We start from the raw sequence: 20,605 nt of genomic DNA on the forward strand, positions 1-20,605 counted from the left end.
TTCTATTCCACTCAGCTGACCTCTGCTCACACTTCATGATCCTTCCACTACATCAATTGAACACGAGTGACTCAGTTGGCAGGTGACTGCAGCACTTTGTCGAATGGTGGTGGTAAGCAACTGCAGTGCCACCAACTGTCTGATGTGACAGTCCGCCATCTTGTCAGCCACAGTCCACCACAGTCCGTCATCTTCTCTCCCATCTTGTCCACAATCTGGTGTGATGTCATTGTGTGCTACCATCTGATCTTTCTTCCGCGTAATGTTAGTGTCGTAAAAAACTTAAAAAACGGATTTTAATTGTTTGAAAATAACCATATTTTTCTCTTTTTTAATACCATTTCCAGCAGGCTAATACCCGATGTGAAACTTTTTGGTTATTGATCTTTTCTCGTATACAGCCTCAAATTATGGCAATCCAGACATATCTAATCGTTTTTCAATGATGACGTAGTTGAGCTATTTTAAACTTTTATGTTTATTACTCTTACCTGTTTAAATTCCTTCTATGGCTTCCTACGACAGCAATTTAAATGTATCTGAATAGCCTTCGAAGATCACGTGACTCACAGTTAAAACACTTCACCAACTCCAGCAAAATATCACATGAACTTTTTTTCTGAAACCCAGTCGTAATGTGGGTATCGTAAGTGTAATCATATTGTGCCAACCATTACTGGCTGTTGAGGTAACACGGTTCCAGCAGGATAACTTTTTTCCACCATTGTCTTGTGAGGCTATAGCCGGCAGCCTTGTTTTAATGCTGCATATGAGGGTCTATACTTTTTACTGGACACTATGGTCGTGTAAGATGTTTAGTGCGTCACAGAGTGTTAAACAGTCTAAAGAAATTCAATGTAAGACGTCATTATGCAGTAAATCACGCGGCAGAGTACGACAAATATGTCGACGACGAACAAAAGTCAATAATCCTTGAATTGAAAGCCAATTTTTCAAACGATGTAACTTACTACTTAACAGTAAGTTTTGTTTGTAATATGGTGGTAGTGGAAAGAATAAGACAAAATTACTGCGTTTCAACAATTACCATTTCAGTTTTGAGTGCTAATATTACTGATATCATTTGATACAAAACACTTCATAATATTTGCAGGACGTTGATCATCTTATAAGAGTCTCTTCTATGAGAATTATCTACAAAATTTCTCATTAAATAGCTGTGCACTTGAAGCCACTTACTGAAGATGTATTACGCCTTGTAACGGCGGTTGATGAGCTGTGCCCACAACTGGTTCCGCAGCTACAGTCACTTTCTCGAACCGAATTGAAGAATTAGCAGAACATCTGAAGGCTCAGCTGACAATGAATATTAAAGACAGTGTTGCATTTTCTTTGTTTTTGGATGACTCTCTTGACTTGTCAGACATAGCACAGCTGGTAATTTTTGTTAGGACAGAATAACGAAATACGGGAAGTTCGCAAGGAGATGTTGGATCTCACCCCATTGAAGGACACAACAGCAGGTCAATACATGTTAGATGCACTAGAAGTGGTTATAGAGAAGTTTGGTCTGCCGTGGGAATTACTAACTTTCGCAGTTCCCGCCATGAGTGGCGAAACTAGTGGCTTAATAGGGCGCGTCCAGAGAAAAATGAATAATCATGATCTCCTGATTATCTCTATACACTGCCTGATTCTTCAACAACATTTGTGTTCCAAAAGCGTAAAACTGAATGAAAAATGAACTTGGTTGTGAAAATCGCTAATTCTATTCGACAAAACGTCTTCAATCATCGCTTGTTCAAAGAGTTTCTTGAAGATGTCGGTTTTGAATATGGAGATATACCTTTTTACTGTGAGGATCGAGGGCTCAGTCGTTCTAAAGTTCTGGAGCGCTTCATGTAACTGCGGCCAAGAAACATAGTTGTTGGTGGAAATAAAGGGAGAAAGTGTTCCTGAACTGTTGGATGATAGATGGATTTGTGATTTAGCCTTTTTAACTGATGTGAGAGTGGATCTCCGCGACTTGCGTGTGTTACTTCAGGGGAAGGATATTCTCATCATCCATTTCTGTGACATAATAAAGTAATTCAAGATGAACTGTCGCTCTGGGAAAGGAAGCTGGAGTCTAGAAACGTCTCTTACCTTCCGAAACTGTCAGAATTAACAAACGTTGCCAGTGCTGCAGATTTTGGAGAGTAAACGCTGATCAGCCATAATATTATGACCACCGAGTTACTATCGATATAGGACCGTCCTGGAGATAGTAGCGTCACCTGGCGTGGAGTGACTACTAGTCAGACACAGGCATTGTGCATGTAGTATCAATGAGCTAGCTGTCTGTGTGTAGAATGAGGAAGGCGCGCGATCTATCTGAGTCTGACCCAGGGCAAATTGTGATGGTCCGGAGGCTAGGCACCAGCGTTTCGGAAACTGCACAATTTGTTGCGTGTTCGAACAGTGTTGTGCTGAGTGTCTTCAACACGTGGCGAAACCAAGGTGAAAGCACGTCCATACCTCTTGGGGTTTGGCGGCCATCCATCATTATAGATGTCGGATGTCGTAGCCTGGACAGACTTGTAAAACAGGACAGGCGGCGAACTATGTCGTAACTAACATCAGACTTTAATGCTGGGCAGAGTACATGTGTGTCTGAACACACAGTGCACCGAACACACCCACCAATGGGCTTCCCCAGCCGACGACCGATGCATGTGCTAATGTTAACACCACGACATCGGCAACTACGACTGAAATCGGCACATGACCATCGGCACTGGACGTTGACGGAATGGCAAAGCACTGCATCGTCTGATGATTCCCCATACCTTCTTCGTGATGCCGATTGGAGGGCGCGAATCCGTTGTCTCGCGTCTCCTTGACACCTGTACTGCGGGACGGAGACAAGCTGGCAGCTACCGGCCTCTGTGGCCGAGCGGTTCTAGGCGCTTCAGTCTGGATCCGCGCGACCAAAAAATGGCTCCGAGCACTATGGAACTTAACATCTGAGGTCATCAGTCCCCTAGAACTTAGAACTACTTAAACCTAACTAACCTAAAGACATCACACACATCCATGCCCGAGGCAGGAATCGAACCTGCGACCGTAGGAGTCGCGTGGTTCCGGACTGAAGTGCCTAGAACCACCCGGCACCCGCGGCCGGCCGCGCGACCGCTACGGTCGCAGGTTCAAATCCTGCCTCGTGCATGGATGTGTGTGATGTCCTTAGGTTAGTTAGGTTTAAGTAGTTCTAAGTTCTAGGGTACTGATGACCTCAGATGTTAAGTCCCATAGTGCTCAGAGCCATCTGAACCAAGCTGGCAGCGGCTCCATTATGCTCTGGGGAACGTTCACGTGGGCGTCTATCGGTCCAGTGGAGCTCGTATAAGGCTCGTATAAGACACCATGACGCGCAAGGAGTATCGTACACTGCTTGCAGACCACGTACGACGATCATGTTTACCGACAGCAGTGGCATTTTTCAAAAAGATAATGCGAACTGTCGCAAGAGCAGGAGTGTGACGGTGTGGTTCGAGGAACACAGCTGCGAGTTTTATTTGATGTGCTGGGCCCCAAACTCGCCATATCTGAACCTCATAAAACACATATGTGATGTGATTAAAGATGGCGTCCGAACTCTTCTGCCCCCTCCCGGAATTTACGGGAATTAGGTCATTTGTGTGTGCAGATGTGGTGCCAACTCCTTCCAGCGACCTACCAAGCCCTCATTGCTTCCATGCCACGACACCTCGCCGCTGTTATCCTTGACAATGCTGGACATACCGACCATTAGGCAGGCGATCACGATGAGATTTTCACTCTGCATTGGAGTGTGCGCTGATATGAAACTTCTTGGCAGATTAAAACTGTGTGCCGGACCGAGACTTGAGAGACGAGATACTGGCAGAAGTAAAACTGTGAGGAGGGGACGTGAGTCGTGCTTGGGTAGCTCAGTTGGTAGAGCACTTGCCCGCGAAAGGCAAGGGTCCCGAGTTCGAGTCTCGATCCGGCACACAGTTTTAATCTGCCAGGAAGGTGATCACGATTTTCTGCCTGATCAGTGAACAGATCTTTCAAGTAAATGGCCTCACTGAATTTGAAACAAGATTCACTGATATTTCGCACTCGGAAACAGATTGAGGAATTTTGATACTCCGTACTCTGTAGGTGTCGATTCTGTAAGACATCATAGATCTTCAGTGCGATTCAGAATTGAAAGACAGACATCGGAGCAGAAAGACTTTAAGTGACTTTTTCAAACATTTGTCATAGAAGCGTTATCCGAAACTTCGTAGTTATGCAGCACGGATGCTTAGTGTGTTCAGATCAGTGAACAATTGTGAGAGCTATTTTTCGCTATTGAAGTTGTGTAAAACAAGACTTAGATTCTCCATATGAGATTATCATCTGTTTTGAGACTGAGCTGTGCTGTTAGCCATTCCCAGCATTGAACCTCTTACGCAAAGTAAAGTAAATAAATGTAGAAAGCAGCAACAGAAATCTGAGGTGGATCAAGTCGGTATATTTTCTTTGTTTGTTCCTAGTCTCGCATTCCAGTTTGCCATCATTCATTAACTTCCGAATTTAGTCCGTATTTACATTCATTTTGTGCTTGTTTATGTAGTGGCAATGTGTTTTTGGATTCGGAAATCTGTTTGGCATTAAGTTTAATGTAATAAGGGTCTTCATTAAATGTTGAGTATGTTTAATTGGAATAGTGGGATTTCACCGTTCCTTTGGTATACATATCTCTAATTGCTCCCCAGAATGTAGATTTACTTGTGACTAAACACTTTCAAATGCTTTCTTCTACACACATCAAGAAACGTTTTGCATCACCTCGGTTTTGAGAGTTCTGGAACGTGTACACAAAATTGCAATAGAGACCAACATAAACATCATTTCCTCCCTTTTATTGCTCATGAAAACCACACATTTCGTGTTGTACCACCATACAGCGAGTCCTTCAGAGGTGGTGCTCCAGAATGCTGTACACACTGGTACCTCTAATACCCAGTAGCACGTCCTCTTGCACTGATGCATGCCTGCATTCGTCGTGGCATAGTATTCACAAGTGCATCAAGGCACTATTGGTCCAGATTGTCCCACTCCTCAACGGCGATTCGGCGTAGATCCCCCAGAGTGGTTGGTGGATCACGTCGTGCATAAAAAGCACTTTTAAATCTATCCCAGAATTGTTAGATAGGGTTCACGTCTGGAAATCATGCTGGCCACTCTAATCGAGCGATGTCATTATCCTGAAGGATATCATTCACAAGATGTGCACGATGGGGGCGCGAATTGTCGTCCATGAAGACGAAGGCCTCGCCAATATGCTGCCGATCTGGTTCCACTATCGGTTGGAGGGTGGCATTCACCTATCGTCCAGCCATTACGGCGCCTTCCATTATCACCAGCGGCATACGTCGGCCCCACATGATGTCATCCCAAAACAGCAGGGAACGTCCACCTTGCTGCACTCGTTGGACAGTGTGTCTAAGGCGTTCAGACTAACCGGGCTGCTTTCAAACACGTCTCCGACGATTGTGTGGTTGAAGGCATATGCGACACTCATCGGAGAAGAGAACGTGATGCCAATCCTGAGCGGTCCATTCGGCACGTTGTTGGGCCCATCTGTACCGCGCTGCATGGTGTCGTGTTTGCAAAGATGGACCTCGCCATGGGCGTCGGGAGTGAAGTTGCGCATCATGCATCCTATTGCGCAGTCTGAGTCGTAACACGACGTCCTGTGGCTGCGCGAAAAGCATTATTCAACATGGTGGCGTTGCTGTCAGGGTTCCACCGAGCCATAATCCGTAGGTGGCGGTCATCCACTGCAGTAGTAGCCCTTGAGCGGCCTGAGCGAGGCATGTCATCGACCGTTCCTGTCTCTATGTATCTACTCCATGTCCGAACAACATCGCTTTGGTTCTCTCCGAGACGCCTGGACACTACCCTTGTTGAGAGCCCTTCTTGGCTCAAAGTTACAATGCGGACGCGGTCGGACCGCGGTATTGACCGTCTAGGCATGGTTGAACTACAGACAACACGAGCCGTGTACCTCCTTCCTGGTGGAATGACTGGAACTGATCGGCTGTTGGACCCCCTCCGTCTAATAGGCGCTGCTCCTGCATGGTTGTTTACATCTTTGGGCTGGTTTAGTGACATCTCTGAACAGTCAAAGGGACTGCGTCTGTGATACAATATTCACAGTCAACGACTATCTTCAGGAGTTCTGGGAACCGGGGTGATGCAAAACTTTTTTGATGTGTGTATTTACGATACCACAGTCTTCCACAAAAGGAGAATAAACCAGCTTTGTGTGGCGGCGCCGCTTGTCTGTCTGTGTCAAACAAACAGTTAAGTGCTCCACGCTCCCGTTCGCAGAGCTCCAACGGAGTCGGAGCAAAAAGCGGACTCATGCTGCGCCGTTGAGCTGTACCTAGAACGGCCGTGACGTACAAGGTGGCTATAATTAAACTTTCGCTAATTAAGCCAGTGTAGACGGAAAACTACTTACCTTATGGCTAACCACATCTTATAGTAACGACGTTGAGACTGCATTGCAGGATTTGTGTTGTAAATAGTTTTAGTGTCATGACTTGCCGTTTGGCGTCGTTACTGGGACGGTGACGTAGGGTTGAAACATAAGAATCAGCATGCATTATTGCTGCAGACAGTCAGTATTGGTCTGGACAAGATAATCAGGCATTTACTTGTAAATCTGTTTCATCAATCCAACGGCAATAGTGCTGTTGGTCTTCGCGGGTATCCACGCATTAAAGGAAAATTGGGAAGTCCTCTTTTCACACTGTGGTTGAACAACATGATTAGGATGTTCGAACTGGTCAGTAGTTCCAAACTGTGTGGCTACCATGATCATCAGATCTGAACCCTTGTGATTTGTGGCTGTGGGGTTATCTGAATGACAGGGTATATCAACGGGCCACCAACAGTCGTTGGGAGTTGAAGATGAGCATACCGAGTGAACTAGTCACGCCGGCCAGAGTGGCCTATGCGGTTCTAGGCGCTACAATCTGGAACCGCGCCACCGCTGCGGTCGCAGGTTCGAATCCTGCCTCGGGCATGGATGTGTGTGATGTCCTTAGGTTAGTTAGGTTTAAGTAGTTCTAAGTTCTATAGGACTGATGACCTCAGAAGTTAAGTCCCGTAGTGCTCAGAGCCATTTGAACTGGTCAGCATCCCACCTGAGATGTTTCGGGCTGCAATAGAGCAATCTCTAGTGTGGGTCTAGGCTGTAATGGATGCAGATGGTCGTCGCACTGAGTAAAGTTTGTAACCTGGAACGTAAATATGGTATGCAATTAACAAATGTTACCCTCTCGTATGAAAACTGAAATGCGTTTTTTTAATGGTTTATTCGTACTTTTTTTATTTTCCGCATCTGCTTAGAAATGTTTCCACAAAGTTTCATTGGCCTATGCTCACTTGCTTTTCATGGACGCCCTTTCAAGTTTAGTTACAGCCACACTGTATCTACTTTACCGTTTGTAAAAAGTAAAACAATCAGAAGAAATGGTCTACAACGCGCCCAGATAAGAGGACGTGTAGAAGAGCGGAATCATAATAAGTGATTTAAATGACGGAGCGGTGGCGTGCACATAGGCCCAGCAGTGCCCTCTTTTGTTGACTGGACAGGTCAGTGTTATGCAACGCTCAGTCGGTGCAGAGCCGTTATACGAAGTAGAAACATGTAACTGCGTACCACTATGCCTCGCCGATACCACAGGATGAAATATCGGCCTATGAGCGCGATCAGAGGTGCAGAATGATTGGTCTCCGCGAGGCGGCTCTGTCCTTCCGTGACGTTGCGGCTCGTACAGGGCCAGGTGCTCCAACAGTGAGGCTTATATGGAAACAGTGTAGAGAAGAAGGCCGTACACAGCGCCGGCAGGGTACTGGAAGCACAATGTGACGACAGCGCGAGATGACGTCATCTTGTCCGCTTGGCCGTAACAGACAGAACAACTCTGTACACAGTGTTGGTGCGTCGTCGGAGCACTGCGACGGTTGCGGACAAGTCTGCGTCGATGGCACACATGCTATTGGGCCAGCTTCCATAGACCTGAAGCCACCAACGCTGTAGACTGCAATGGGCACGTGAACGCCGACACTGACGTGGTGAGTGGCAAAATGTAGTCGTTTCGGAAGAGTCCCTCTTCAACTTCTCCTACAGTGATTGCCGCATACACGTTCTACGTGACCGTGGTGAATGCAACTGGGCAGACTGTATTGTTGAGCAGCATAGGCGACAAAAGCGAAGTGTGATGGTTTGGGACGCCATTGCCTACAACACACAATTTAGGCCACTATGTCTTGAGAGCAATCTGAGCAGCTACCATTACTATGTCAAGGAGACTTTACAGCTGGAGGCACTGTCCCTTCTGCAGGTCGTTCCACGTGCCATATTTCAGCAGGACAACGCCCAGCTGCATGTGGTAGGGAATGAGTAAGCCTTCTTTGAAGAACTTCGGTTAGCACTGCTTCTCTGGCCTGCCCGTCAGCCTGACATGTCGCCCGTGGAACATATGCGGGATATGATCACTCGACAATTCCTCCTGCAGCCACAGGGGATGCTTTGTGGACGTGTCTACAAACTGCGTGGCAGAGTATTCCCCAGAAGAATATCCAGTCACTCTTTGATTCCATGCCACGACGTCTAGCGGCTCTTGTTGCAGCAAATGGTTCAAATGGCTCTGAGCACTATGGGACTTGACATCTGAGGTCATCAGTCCCCTATAACTTATAACTACTTAAACCTAACTAACCTGTGGACATAACACACATCCATGCCCGAGGCAGGATTCGAACCTGCGACTGTAGCGGTCGCGCGGTTCCAGACCGAAGCGCCTAGAACCGCTCGGTCACACCGGCCGGCTCTTGTTGCAGCACGTGGTGGTGCTATTCCGTACGGAATTTCCACAGTCACAGTGCATGCACAGGTCTGTAATGCTAACCATTTGTGTAGTGTTATGTCCCTAATCTTTGGAATAAATTTCATTGTGATCACATCTTCCAGTCTTGGTGTTTCACTTTTTCCAAACCTGAGTATACTTCGAATTTTACGCATAAAGAACAGGCCAGTTTTATGATGCGTTGTTAAGCAATATCTTTGTAATCTGAAGGATCAAATTTGAGACCAACCATCCAGTTTTAAGAAGGAAGGATGGGAGAGTATGTTTAATATCCCGTCGACGACCAGGTCGTTCGTGACGGAGCACAAGCTGGAATCAGGCAAGGATAGTAAAGGATATTAGTCGGATCCATTTAATAGGAACCAGGGCGTATTTAACCTTTAAGGATTTATAGAAAATGCAAAAGACCATGGTATGAAAAGCCGGACAGGGATCTAAAACCGGTTCTTCCCGAATGAGGGTCCATTGTTTTAACCTTTCATCACCTGAGTCAGTTCCTGGTTTATGCTTCCTGCACTGCCCTTAAACGGCTACAGAAAAACTGTCGACTGGTTTAGCAACAACATGGCTACAGCCTCTTTATTGAAAGAATTATATCACTCCGCTTTCAATGAACGTATTATCAACAGGACGAGAAAGATGGCAAGTTAAACCTACAGGATCATCAGTCGCAGCTGTCCACTGCTGCCTCATCACATAATGGACGTGAAGCCGTTGCCACTGAGCTGGCTAGCTGTGGCGACGCACTGTCGCTGTTTCGCACTGGGCCACGATAAGGCATAGCAGGTGAAGCCTAACCTTAGGCCATAGGCGGGCGCGCTGTTGCTGCATCGAGCTGTCTATCTGCTGCCTTTGCATTTACTGTACTTAATTTCGTTCTCACAAGTCGTCCCTATTTCACTGCCTAAAATTTATGTTTCGTCCAGGTGGGCTACCCAATAGAGCCCATCCCCGACGAAGCACCAATTACGAGCTTCCTCACACCTACTTGGGACTTGGTTTTTGTAATTCTTACTTCATTACACATCGGACGGACCCATAGTAGAGGAGCTACGCCCTTACTAATTTCGACGTTCCAAAATATTCTCATGTACCAAAAGGCATTAGTATAGAAAACAGCTAGGCATCATTCATTAAAAGCGAATAATTTTCATTCATTTGTCATTTCATAGTAACAATCAGTACATCAGTTTAATTGTTTATGTGATTTTGATGACCGTAGTGCGGAACTCTCTTGGAAAACTGTGTTCCGAAACACAGCGAAAATAATCATTTTAACCCATACTGTGCGACTATCGACCTGACCTGCAAGTATGTACATCCTACGTCGAAAAACTCATGCTAATAATTATCCGCCGCTCGCCCTGAGCTGCCTATACGTATTTGAGGTTTGAAAAAATTCTGTTGTGATTATAAATCAAAATCAATTTCCATAGTTTATTTAAACTCAGCGCACTTTGCTTGGTGATGTAATATATCAATCAAAGCATTTTTAACATTGTATCTGTAGATGTGTTGTGAGATTGTCCGCACTTTGTATCTGCACAGTGAGTGGACTAATGTGTGCAAACTTAGCTTACCACTTAGCACGCAAATGGACAAAACATCTGAACCGTCTTCCCAAGCCCAGGGTGTTAAACAGACATTCTATATAAATATGGCCCTGTAAGACAGCTAATGTCAGGTGCGGATTGTAACAAAATTCATTAGAAATGCTGCTGTCACGTAACTAGAATGCATGAATTAATAAAATTAAAAATTTGAGATCTACTCTAGAAATACAATACAGCTATTCCCTTTTCTTCTACATATAATTTATCAACTGGGCTTTGAGGGGTCAGGTGATACACAACAATCATATTAAATTAATTCTGACACTCAATAAAAATATTTAACTCTTGGACATATTGAATTGACGATTATTAAAATTGTTATCTCCACATATGACAAATTTTTATCACAGGAAAGAGTGATAAAAATCTTCATTAGCTCATTTACATCTACGATGTCGTAGCTGGTCAATGCACTGAGCTTGGGGAGAATAAATTTACTTTTTGAACCAATGAAAAAACTCTCATGTGCTCAGTATGATAGTAGGTTAGTATCCTAGCTTTTTATATTCAATGGTCAAAGTGTACGCAAGTTGGAGTGAGCAAAATCTCGAATCAATATTTACTGTGGCCTAATGCGTGATGGTACTTTACCAAGCGGCACTTGCAACGGCGTTGTCTCCATGCTGGATCTGAAATGCTAATTTCCTGCTCTGGCCTTGACTGAATTCACTCAGTCTGAACTTTCCTGTGTTCCGAAGAACGTTTATTTTTCTGTAGTCGAAATAATGGCTATTGAACACTCGCTAAGGGTTGGAGCGATGTGCATAATTTCCTTGCCCGCAAAAATTCTCACTGGAATAATTAACTACCTCTTTGCTATCTGTCGCCATTATACGTGAAGCGTATCGTCCACACTTCACAGAAAGCAAAGTTCTCAACGCCCTCGCTGTTTTCCACACACTTGTGTGGTCCGTCGCGAGACGAGAGAGATATCTATAAATTTTAGTTCTCAAAATGCTTTTATATATTGGGGATCTCCCCACTGTGTCGCGTCTGTGTCGCCCAGTATGGCTTCAGCCAATCGCTGTCTCATTAGAGTTGAATTTTATTTTTCTTGCCAGGTCGCAGCCTTGCTCCGTCAAAGCCGTCCAGTCACTTACCCTTGGTCCTGGCCATATTTACGTTAAAAGGAATAATGTATTGTTCTGGCTTTCTCCCTTTCTGCGCTGAAGCTCGCCGTTCTCTTGTTAAGTGGTGTTTCAGGGTGCCATTAGCAAACTGCACGGTTCGTCTCCAAAATGCGTTTAACTTTAAGTTATTTATTCATGCCCCTGTCCATATTGGTAGATATTGCTTTGTTAGTTTGTGGTACATGAGATTACTGCAATTGCCTTTTGTTGATGTAATATAATTATTATTTTCTGAGGATCTCATACTGTATCATACTGTCATTATGGATCAATCTCATGTAAGGTCTGTAAAATCTGGACATCTTAGAGTATGTACAATTTTCATGTATGAAATAGTTTTTAAATAAACAGTTCATGAATGAAAACAATTTGTTCACTACTAAAGTGCTGAAAATGAAAGCGTTGGTACACTAATGATCCAAAACATTATGACCACCTGGTAAATAGTTTGTTTGTCCGCCTTTCGGATGAAATACATTCCAGATTCTACGTATCGAGGATCCGACAGTTCGTTGGTAGGTTTGTGGAGGTATGTCTACCCACCGCTCATGTAATTCGCGTAATTACGAGTATCACTAGCAGTTGCGTACGCGGTGATGGCGCCTGATAGAGACCCAGATGGGTCCCATAGGATTTACATGAGGCGAATTTGGTCGCCGAGACAGCCACTTGAATTCACTATAATGCTCCTCAAACCACTGTAGCGCGGTTTTGGCTCCGAAACACCGACAATTATATTGCTGAAAAATAACATCGCAGTCGGGGTACACATCAAACTTGAAGGGATACAAGTAGGTCCCAGCTGTCAGTGTGTTTTCGATTACTACCACAGGTCCCATACAAGTGCATGAGAATATATCCTATAGCATAATACTGCTCCCACGAACCTGTGTCCGTGACGCGCTGCACGTTTAGAGTCGCCGTTCATCTCGATGACGGCGTTTGTGGAGACGACCAGTTACCTAGTGTAGCAAAAATGTGGTTCACCCGAAGAGCCGACACGTTTCCATTTATCGACTGTCGAAGCCCGATGGTCCCGCGCACAGTACAGTCGTAATTAACGTTGTCGTTGGGTCAACATGTGAAAACGTAGGAGTGGTCTGCTGCGGAGCTCCATGTTCAACAATGTACGATGAAGGTGAGCAACGGAACACTTGTGCATGCACCAGCATCGTGCTCTTCCGCAGAGATGCCACAAATCACCATGTGTTCTACTTTACAGAGCAGACAAGCTTCCAAACCCCGCGTTCTGTGAAGAGTTGTGGACGTCCAACCATTTAGCGCCTAGTGGTAGTTTCGTTGTCCTTCTACTTCTTTCCATAGATGCTCACGACAGTGTCACGTAAACATTCGACCAGCTTTGCCGTTTTCGAGATACTCGTTCATAGGCTCTGCGTAATAATAATGTGCCCTTTGTCAAAGTCGCTTATCTCAATGAATTTCTCCATTTTTAGCCCGTATCTTCGCTAGGTGTTTCCCCGTCCGTATCTGCTCCTCTTACATTCTTTTGTTACAGCGTCACGTGCCCGCAGAATCCAACGTCGCGGTGGGCAGTGGTCATAATGTTTTGGCTTATCAGTGTACATCATTTCAAAAGGCATATCACCAGCTTTTATGTGGTGCTAAATGACGGGACGACGTTCTGATTTTCGATGTTATTTTTAGTGATCCAGTTGTGATCGACCTTTCTTATGATGATAAAGTGCTGATTTTTTAAGCAAAATTGATGTCCGCTAGGTGAAATGACACGTTAATCACTTTGCTGGTTTCAGTACTTTCTCAAACTTCGTTGGGAATTTCTAAATTACTTTTCTGTGAACTAGTATTTATTACACAACTATAAAAGTACGGGAAAGTCATGCCGCTGTCTAAAATCGGGCGCTATTATATACACTACTGACCATTTAAATTGCTACACCACGAAGATGACGTGCTACAGAGGCGAAATTTAACCGACAGGAAGAAGATGCTGTGATATGCAAATCATTAGCTTTTCAGAGCATTCACACAAGGTTGGCGCCGTTGGCGACACCTACAACGTGCTGATGTGAGGAAAGTTTCCAACCGATTTCTCATTCACAAATAGCAGTTGACCGGCGTTGCCTGGTGGAACGTTGTTGTGATGCCTCGTGTAAGGAGGAGAAATGCGTACCATCACGTTTCCGACTTTGATAAAGGTCGGATTGTAGCCTATCGCGATTGCGGTTTATCGTATCGCGACATGCTGCTCGCGTTGGTCTAGATCCAATGACTGTTAGCCGAATATGGAATCGGTGGGTCCAGGAGGGTAATACGAAACGCCGTGCTGGATCCCAACGGCCTCGTATCACTAGCAGTTGAGATGACAAGCATCTTATCCGCATGGCTGTAACGGATCGTGCAGCCACGTCTCGATCCATGAGTCAACAGATGGAGACGTTTGCAAGACAACAACCACTTGCATGAACAGTTCGACGTCGTTTGCAGCAGCATGGACTATCATCTCGGAGACCATGGCTGCGGTTACCCTTGACGCTGCATCACAGACAGGAGCACCTGCGATGGTGTACTCAACGACGAACCTGGGCGCACGAATGGCAAAAGGTCATTTTTTCGGGTGAATCCAGGTTCTGTTTGCAGCATCATGATGGCAGTATCCGTGTTTGGCGACATCGCGGTGAACGCACATTGGAAGCGTGTATTCGTCATCACCATACTGGCGTATCACCCGGCGTGATGGTATGGGGTGCCATTGGTTACACGTCTCGGTCACCTCTTGTTCACATTGACGGCATTTTGAACAGTGGACGCTACATTTCAGATGTGTTACGACCCGTGGCTCTACCCTTGATTCGATCCCTGCGAAACCCTACATTTTAGCAGGATAATGCACGACCGCATGTTGCAGGTCCTGTACGGGCCTTTCTGGATTCAGAAAATGTTCGACTGCTGCCCTGGCCAGCACTTTCTCCAGATCCCTCACCAACAGAAAACGTCTGGTGAATGGTGGCCGAGCAACTGGCTCGTCACAATACGCCAGTCACTACTTTTGATGAACTGTGGTATCATGTTGAAACTGCATGGGCAGCTGTACCTCTATACGCCATCCAAGCTCTGTTTGACTCAATGCCCAGGCGTATCAAGGCCGTTATTACGGCCGGAGGTGGTTGTTCTGGGTGCTGATTTCTCAGAATCTATGCACCCAAATTGCGTGAAAATGTAATCACATGTCAGTTCTAGTATAATATATTTATCCAGTGAATACCCGTTTATCATCTGCATTTCTTCTTGGTGTAGCAATTTTAATGGCCAGTAGTGTAATTCTAAGAATAAATTCGGATTCTACAACAGCTTCCGAACATATTATCTTATTATCCATTACACATTGTCATTCTTTTTCTTTCGCAAAAATCTTTCCATAAGTTTGTAGGAATAGTGACTGGACTCTCTTGTAGCTCGGGGGACTAAGACAGATTGGAATACATGCTCCGTGCTGACGACAGCTGCTAAAGTCACTGCTGGTAAAGCTAGTCTTCTCCTCACCTGCTACCTTAGTAGTTCCGTCGGCCTGGTAATCACTTTGGATACCACACGTTACTTATCTTGTCTTCAAGTTTGCAAGCTACAATCACCTCCTCGTTCATGCGCCTTTTGTGCTCACTTTTCCGATTTTCCGGTATCGCATGCGTTGTTGTTGTCCCCCCCCCCCTCTCCCCCCTCCCCCTTCCTGTCCAGGGGGCTATATTGTCATAAAACTCGCAACAGATAGCTAACCTTCTTAAGATACGCTCATTTGAAAAAGAAATAATCACCTGTCGTGTTGAAGCTAATAGGAATTTCAGAGGCATACTTAGGCGTGAAAGAGAACGTAAAAGATGGGATATGTGTTATGGGTGCATACAAGCATTTAAGAGTGTCTGTGGAGATTACAAAACTTAATGCCTATGATTTCAGCGAGAGTGACTGAGGAAACGACGCTTATATGAGGGATTGTCAAATGTAGCAAAGATCATCCTGCAAAGGGTATTGTCTATTTGCAGACATTGTCGCATGATGTATTACTGGGTATCGCAGCAGTGCCATAAATCCTGATTTACAAGGAACTGATACTGGAACTGAAGGAGGACGACGATCAAGACGGAATGGTACCTCTGATGGGCGTCCTAGCTAATGATTAAACATCACTCCATCACTCAGGAGAGATTAGTACATGACGTCAACGTTCGTCTTCTCCATTCGTTTTCGGTGGAAAACTCCGGACAGGAATGCGTTTTGAGCAATGAAACATGAACTAGATCTTTGATCACACCAAAGTGAGTGAAGAGAAACGAACAATGCACTGTGCCTGGAAACATTTTACACTGTCACATGAAACACGTTTCTGTCTGTGTGTGAATGATATTTATAGTTTTTAGGAATCCCTCCAGAGTCCTGCATGCTAGGAGGCCCTTTTATTGTTTAAATATGTTTTAATCACAACAGAATGGTTTTTTTGGCGAAGACAGCTTTTATCTTGGATCAGGATTAGTATATTAATTGCTGTATAACCATGTTTTGCATTTGTCCATTAGTTTAAGGGGAGTTGGAACGCTCTATCTCGACAATGTTAAATTTAGTGACTTGGCTTCCCTGTATTTCAGGAACCACTGTAGCCATTGACATGAAACTTTTACAGGATATTAAACTGTATGTTCTGAGTCTACTGAAGTACAATAATTGCATTTCAGCCACTGCTTTCGGAAATACAATTTTTTAATTACACGGTTAAAATGTTGTGTACTTTTTTGTACTTTATCCTCAATAATTTTAATTATACATAGCATTATGTACATGTTTTAGTTTAGTAGACTCAGGGTATGTATGTTATTACTCCCTGAAAATTTGAATACTCTACTCGAAGTGGTTTCTAAGGTTTAGGGAAAAATGGGACAGAAAATGAAAATTTCCAGGAACGGCTTCTAAAGTTTCAAAAGACTGTAACTCACTTAATATATGCTTAATTTTTTATTTTTCGTCACTCAGAAGCACCCTGCACTATACTGTATATCATCCTCTTGATCTTCATCCAAGTTTTTTCTTCTTTTCTTCTTTCTGGACTGCTTAGTGGCCAACTGTGCTGCATCCTCTGATTTATCAATGCGAACCTTGTCCATCCATTCAAGTTCTCTGTTGCAGTTTGCTCCAAGATTAATTCCAATATGCTATAGCGCTTTCAGCCCACCAATGTAGCCATCATTAAAAGCAATAACAGCATCACTGTCCCCCTACTTTAGTGTCTTCATTCCAACAAAAACAAGTCCATATAAGATTATTGAACGACACATTGGGATTTTGAGTCTGACCACGCAGACTCTTCTTCAGTAATTCAGGATTTGTCAGGTCTCTGTAAATAGGTTTTATAATATCCATGACTGCTGCTGGGATGGAATGTTTATGACTGTGTGAAGTGTTTGAGTACTGGGCATTGCGGTAATTGCACCACGAATCAGGTCCAGGAGAGCAAAGGTGATGTACCGGTTTTACATCAGTTGACAGGCTGTGGACGAAGGTAGCCCATACTGCCTGATTCATTTTCAACAAATCCTCAGTATTATTTCTAATGGCCATCCCATAATACTGCTTTAGTTCATCAATCATTTTGTCTGTCAGCCTGCCTCTTATGGTTTTACTGTCATAAGGATTATTGTCTCTCAAACTTTGTTTCAACTTCCTCAACTTGGTGCCCATCCTCTTCTGGAAATGACCTTTATAACACAGAAATCTATAGCCTACTATATAAAAATTACCGATTTTGTTAAATCTTGAAGTGATGCACGTAAAAATTTTAACATTTTCAACCGATGTAGATTATACTTAAAGAAATAAAATAAGATACTTCCCATGACAGTTTATATGTAATATATATATAATTTTGTTCGGAAAATTGCAAATATTATAATGAGGTAAGAATCCAAAAATGTAAAAAAAAATTCCGTTCTAACCCCCCTGAATCCAGATCATTATATTACTAGTACAGCCTTTCAGGATGACAATTCTCACGTCCACTGTGATTAAACCGAATGGATTAACATTAGCAACATTGAGGAACAATGACACACTTGGAATGACATTCAAAGCCAGTGGAATTAAATTTAATTGGCAATCCCTTAGGTAGTCTCTAACCACACATGAAAAGTCATCAACAGTTCAAACACATTTTGGCAAATCTGCGTGAGTTCTGATAAGGGTGGCTGTAGATTTATGTCTTCGACGTCGAGATACCTATCCTAATCGTATCACAACTTACTGTAGACTCAAGTCGATGTAAGATTCTATTAGGATAAAAGTGACTGCCTTTTTGTTTGGTGATCTTATCACTTACACACATTGTTTCTAGATGGAAAATTGTTTATATTTTGATCGTGATTTCCTAAATCTAGTGTAGTGTCGTAACATGGCATATTTGTCACATTTTATGAAAATCGGTGCAAGTACATTTGTTATTCTTATAGAAACCCTGTCACGATGCGAACAATAGTATGAATATTGTTGTGAACGATTCATTAGCTACATTTATGACAGGCGTGTTCCTTTTCTTTCAGGCTGCATATTTTAATATCACTGTACACTGTATCTTGGCCGTATTCAGAATAACCCCCCCCCCTCCCCCTGTCAATGAAAAAGGTTTAAAGACTGGATTAGAGAAAGATTAAGAAAGTTTAAGGAGTGGCATCAGTGCTTCAGGTGTTCTACATAGTCTCTCCATTAACAGAGTACAGCGCACAGAACGTTCATACAACCATCTGAAACAGTTAGTAGTAAAGTTATTCTTTCGGATGTAGTTCAGCTCGCGCCTCACATTGTCTTGAGTGTCGGTTATGTCGTCAAAGCGTTGACCCTACATGTGAATTTTGTGCACTTTGTCGTTTTGTGGTGGGTTTGTACTGATAATACCAAATCTCTTCACCTGTAACGATTTTTTCCAGAAAAGAACTGTCCGCGTTTTGCATTTAAATCAAGTCGCGGCAGACGTCAACACGTCGTTGTTTTTGATCGGGAGTCAAAATGGGCGGAACAAACCCTGCACACTATGTCCTTTTCTTAAACGTATTCTGGAGAATGTTATGAACACTTGACTCCAGTGCCATTTGTGTCACAGCAACGTTGATACACAGCAGCCTCACGTCCACTAATTAACCCTGCATGCTCACAACTCAATAGGCGAATGCATATCTGTTGTTTACATGTTTCTTAGTTCAAGCTGCCACCGTAGTTACTTCTCTGACGTCGCTTATATGCCAGGAATAAAATCAGTCTGGGTAATTTTTTTAACGGACGGCGTAGGCACAGTGTGCCTAGGTACGCAATAAAACAATACGGTCCGCGTATTTAATTAACCCAGTTCACTTGAGGAAAAGGATAATAGCCTTGAAATAACGATTCGGGGTCTGTTGGTCTGCCGTTAGATAGGAATTTAAACTTTTTTATGGTAAATCCTACACTATGTCAAAATGTGTCGATAATGGGAAAAAAACACCAGTGTCCAAAAGTGCTACAAAGCGATTTTTTATGAATTGAGATTAAAAATACGTCATCCAACCTGATGACTCTTTCTAAAAAGTAATTTGATTGTTGGGCCAGAAAGCACAGGCTGTACAATCGAACACAAGAAACGTTTTGTGCAAAAATTTTTAGAGCTACGAGAAAACACAGCGAGACACTTCAGTGTTGAACCTCTTGTTAAAGGCTTCTGGCCAGATTTCTATAATGATATTTCTTTTAGAGACGTCCGGTTGAGCACTTCTACTCAAGACTTAGCTATAAACCGTGGTTGTGAACACTGATGATAATGCTATCACCTAGATACAGATGACAGGCGTACGAGACGTTTCCTAGTGCAGTCTAAGTCTGTCGAATTAGAAAGTAGCAGCCACCGACCGATGTTAACGTGAACGTGCAATGTCCATGTTACTGAAGGTGCATGTCGCACGTCAGAGAAATTACTGTGGCGTTGCCTCCTAATGAAACGAACCAGCACACTTGACTGGGAGTCTGCATCTCAATATTCCTATTTAGTATCAAAGCTGTAAACACTTAATATTAGAGGAAGAAACTATAAAATCATAAAAAGAACGGGCTATACTTTCATTTCAAATTAATTTATTATTATAGTATCCCCAGCCACAGCGGGTATCGATAGCAGCGGCAACTCAGAGATGCTGCAAGTCTTTAGTCGAAAAGCCGCGGTGGCTAGCCACAAAAGTTGGGATCGGTGTGTCATGTTGCTGCGCTGCTAACCTGGATATAAGTCGTCCAGCGGACAGCCTGACAATTGTTCCGTGCTGTAGCAAGTACATACATAGTTAATCGTCATATCGCTATGTCTACAACAACCTTCGTTTGCTTTTCGACTGCCTTGGTTTCACTATCGGTACACATCCGGTGTGCACGTCACGACTCTTGCTCTGTATGCGGTTTGCATTTTTGTATGGGGAGTGAACAGAAAAATGATGAGAATCTCCTGGGGAATAAAAATAACTGAAACGTATCTGCATCCTATCCCTGCTGCAGTTACGCCTTTCTTTTAGCACGTTAAATTGAAAATTCTTCAATCACGTGCATGTATTCAAGTAAGTATAAATTATCATTTAATTCGAACATCACATGTTTACCTGTGGGGTCATTGAACCTGATCATTGCCTGTGTCGTGGCACAAGCTTTGCTGCCTCTTTAAATAGGCAACAACTGAGAAAGTCTCGTCATAAATAATTTATTTGATCGTTATATGTGCACTATGTAAAATTATAATATGTGCTTCATTACTAATATAGCTAAGCGTCTGTGGAACGCAAACAGATTCTTTCATGTTCCCTGCATGTCTCCACTAAAGATGTCCTGATTTCTAAATTCATGTAGTTTTCAGTTATAAGAAGGACTGTTAAACAAGTAAATATTTGATGTGAACTGTGGTAATACTTATTTGTGAAGCTTAGGATTTCGTTGTCAT

General features: G+C 43.6%; 1 protein-coding gene across 1 annotated transcript in view; it reads left to right on the top strand.

The window, feature by feature from the left end:
• LOC126470380 (regucalcin-like) overlaps positions 1-20,605 on the top strand; it is a 156,167-nt gene that overhangs the window by 110,701 nt on the left and 24,861 nt on the right. The gene's annotated exons all lie outside the window — the stretch shown is intronic.

The sequence above is a fragment of the Schistocerca serialis genome, chromosome 3 (genome assembly GCF_023864345.2).
Source record: "Schistocerca serialis cubense isolate TAMUIC-IGC-003099 chromosome 3, iqSchSeri2.2, whole genome shotgun sequence".
Taxonomy (NCBI): Eukaryota; Metazoa; Arthropoda; class Insecta; order Orthoptera; family Acrididae; genus Schistocerca; species Schistocerca serialis.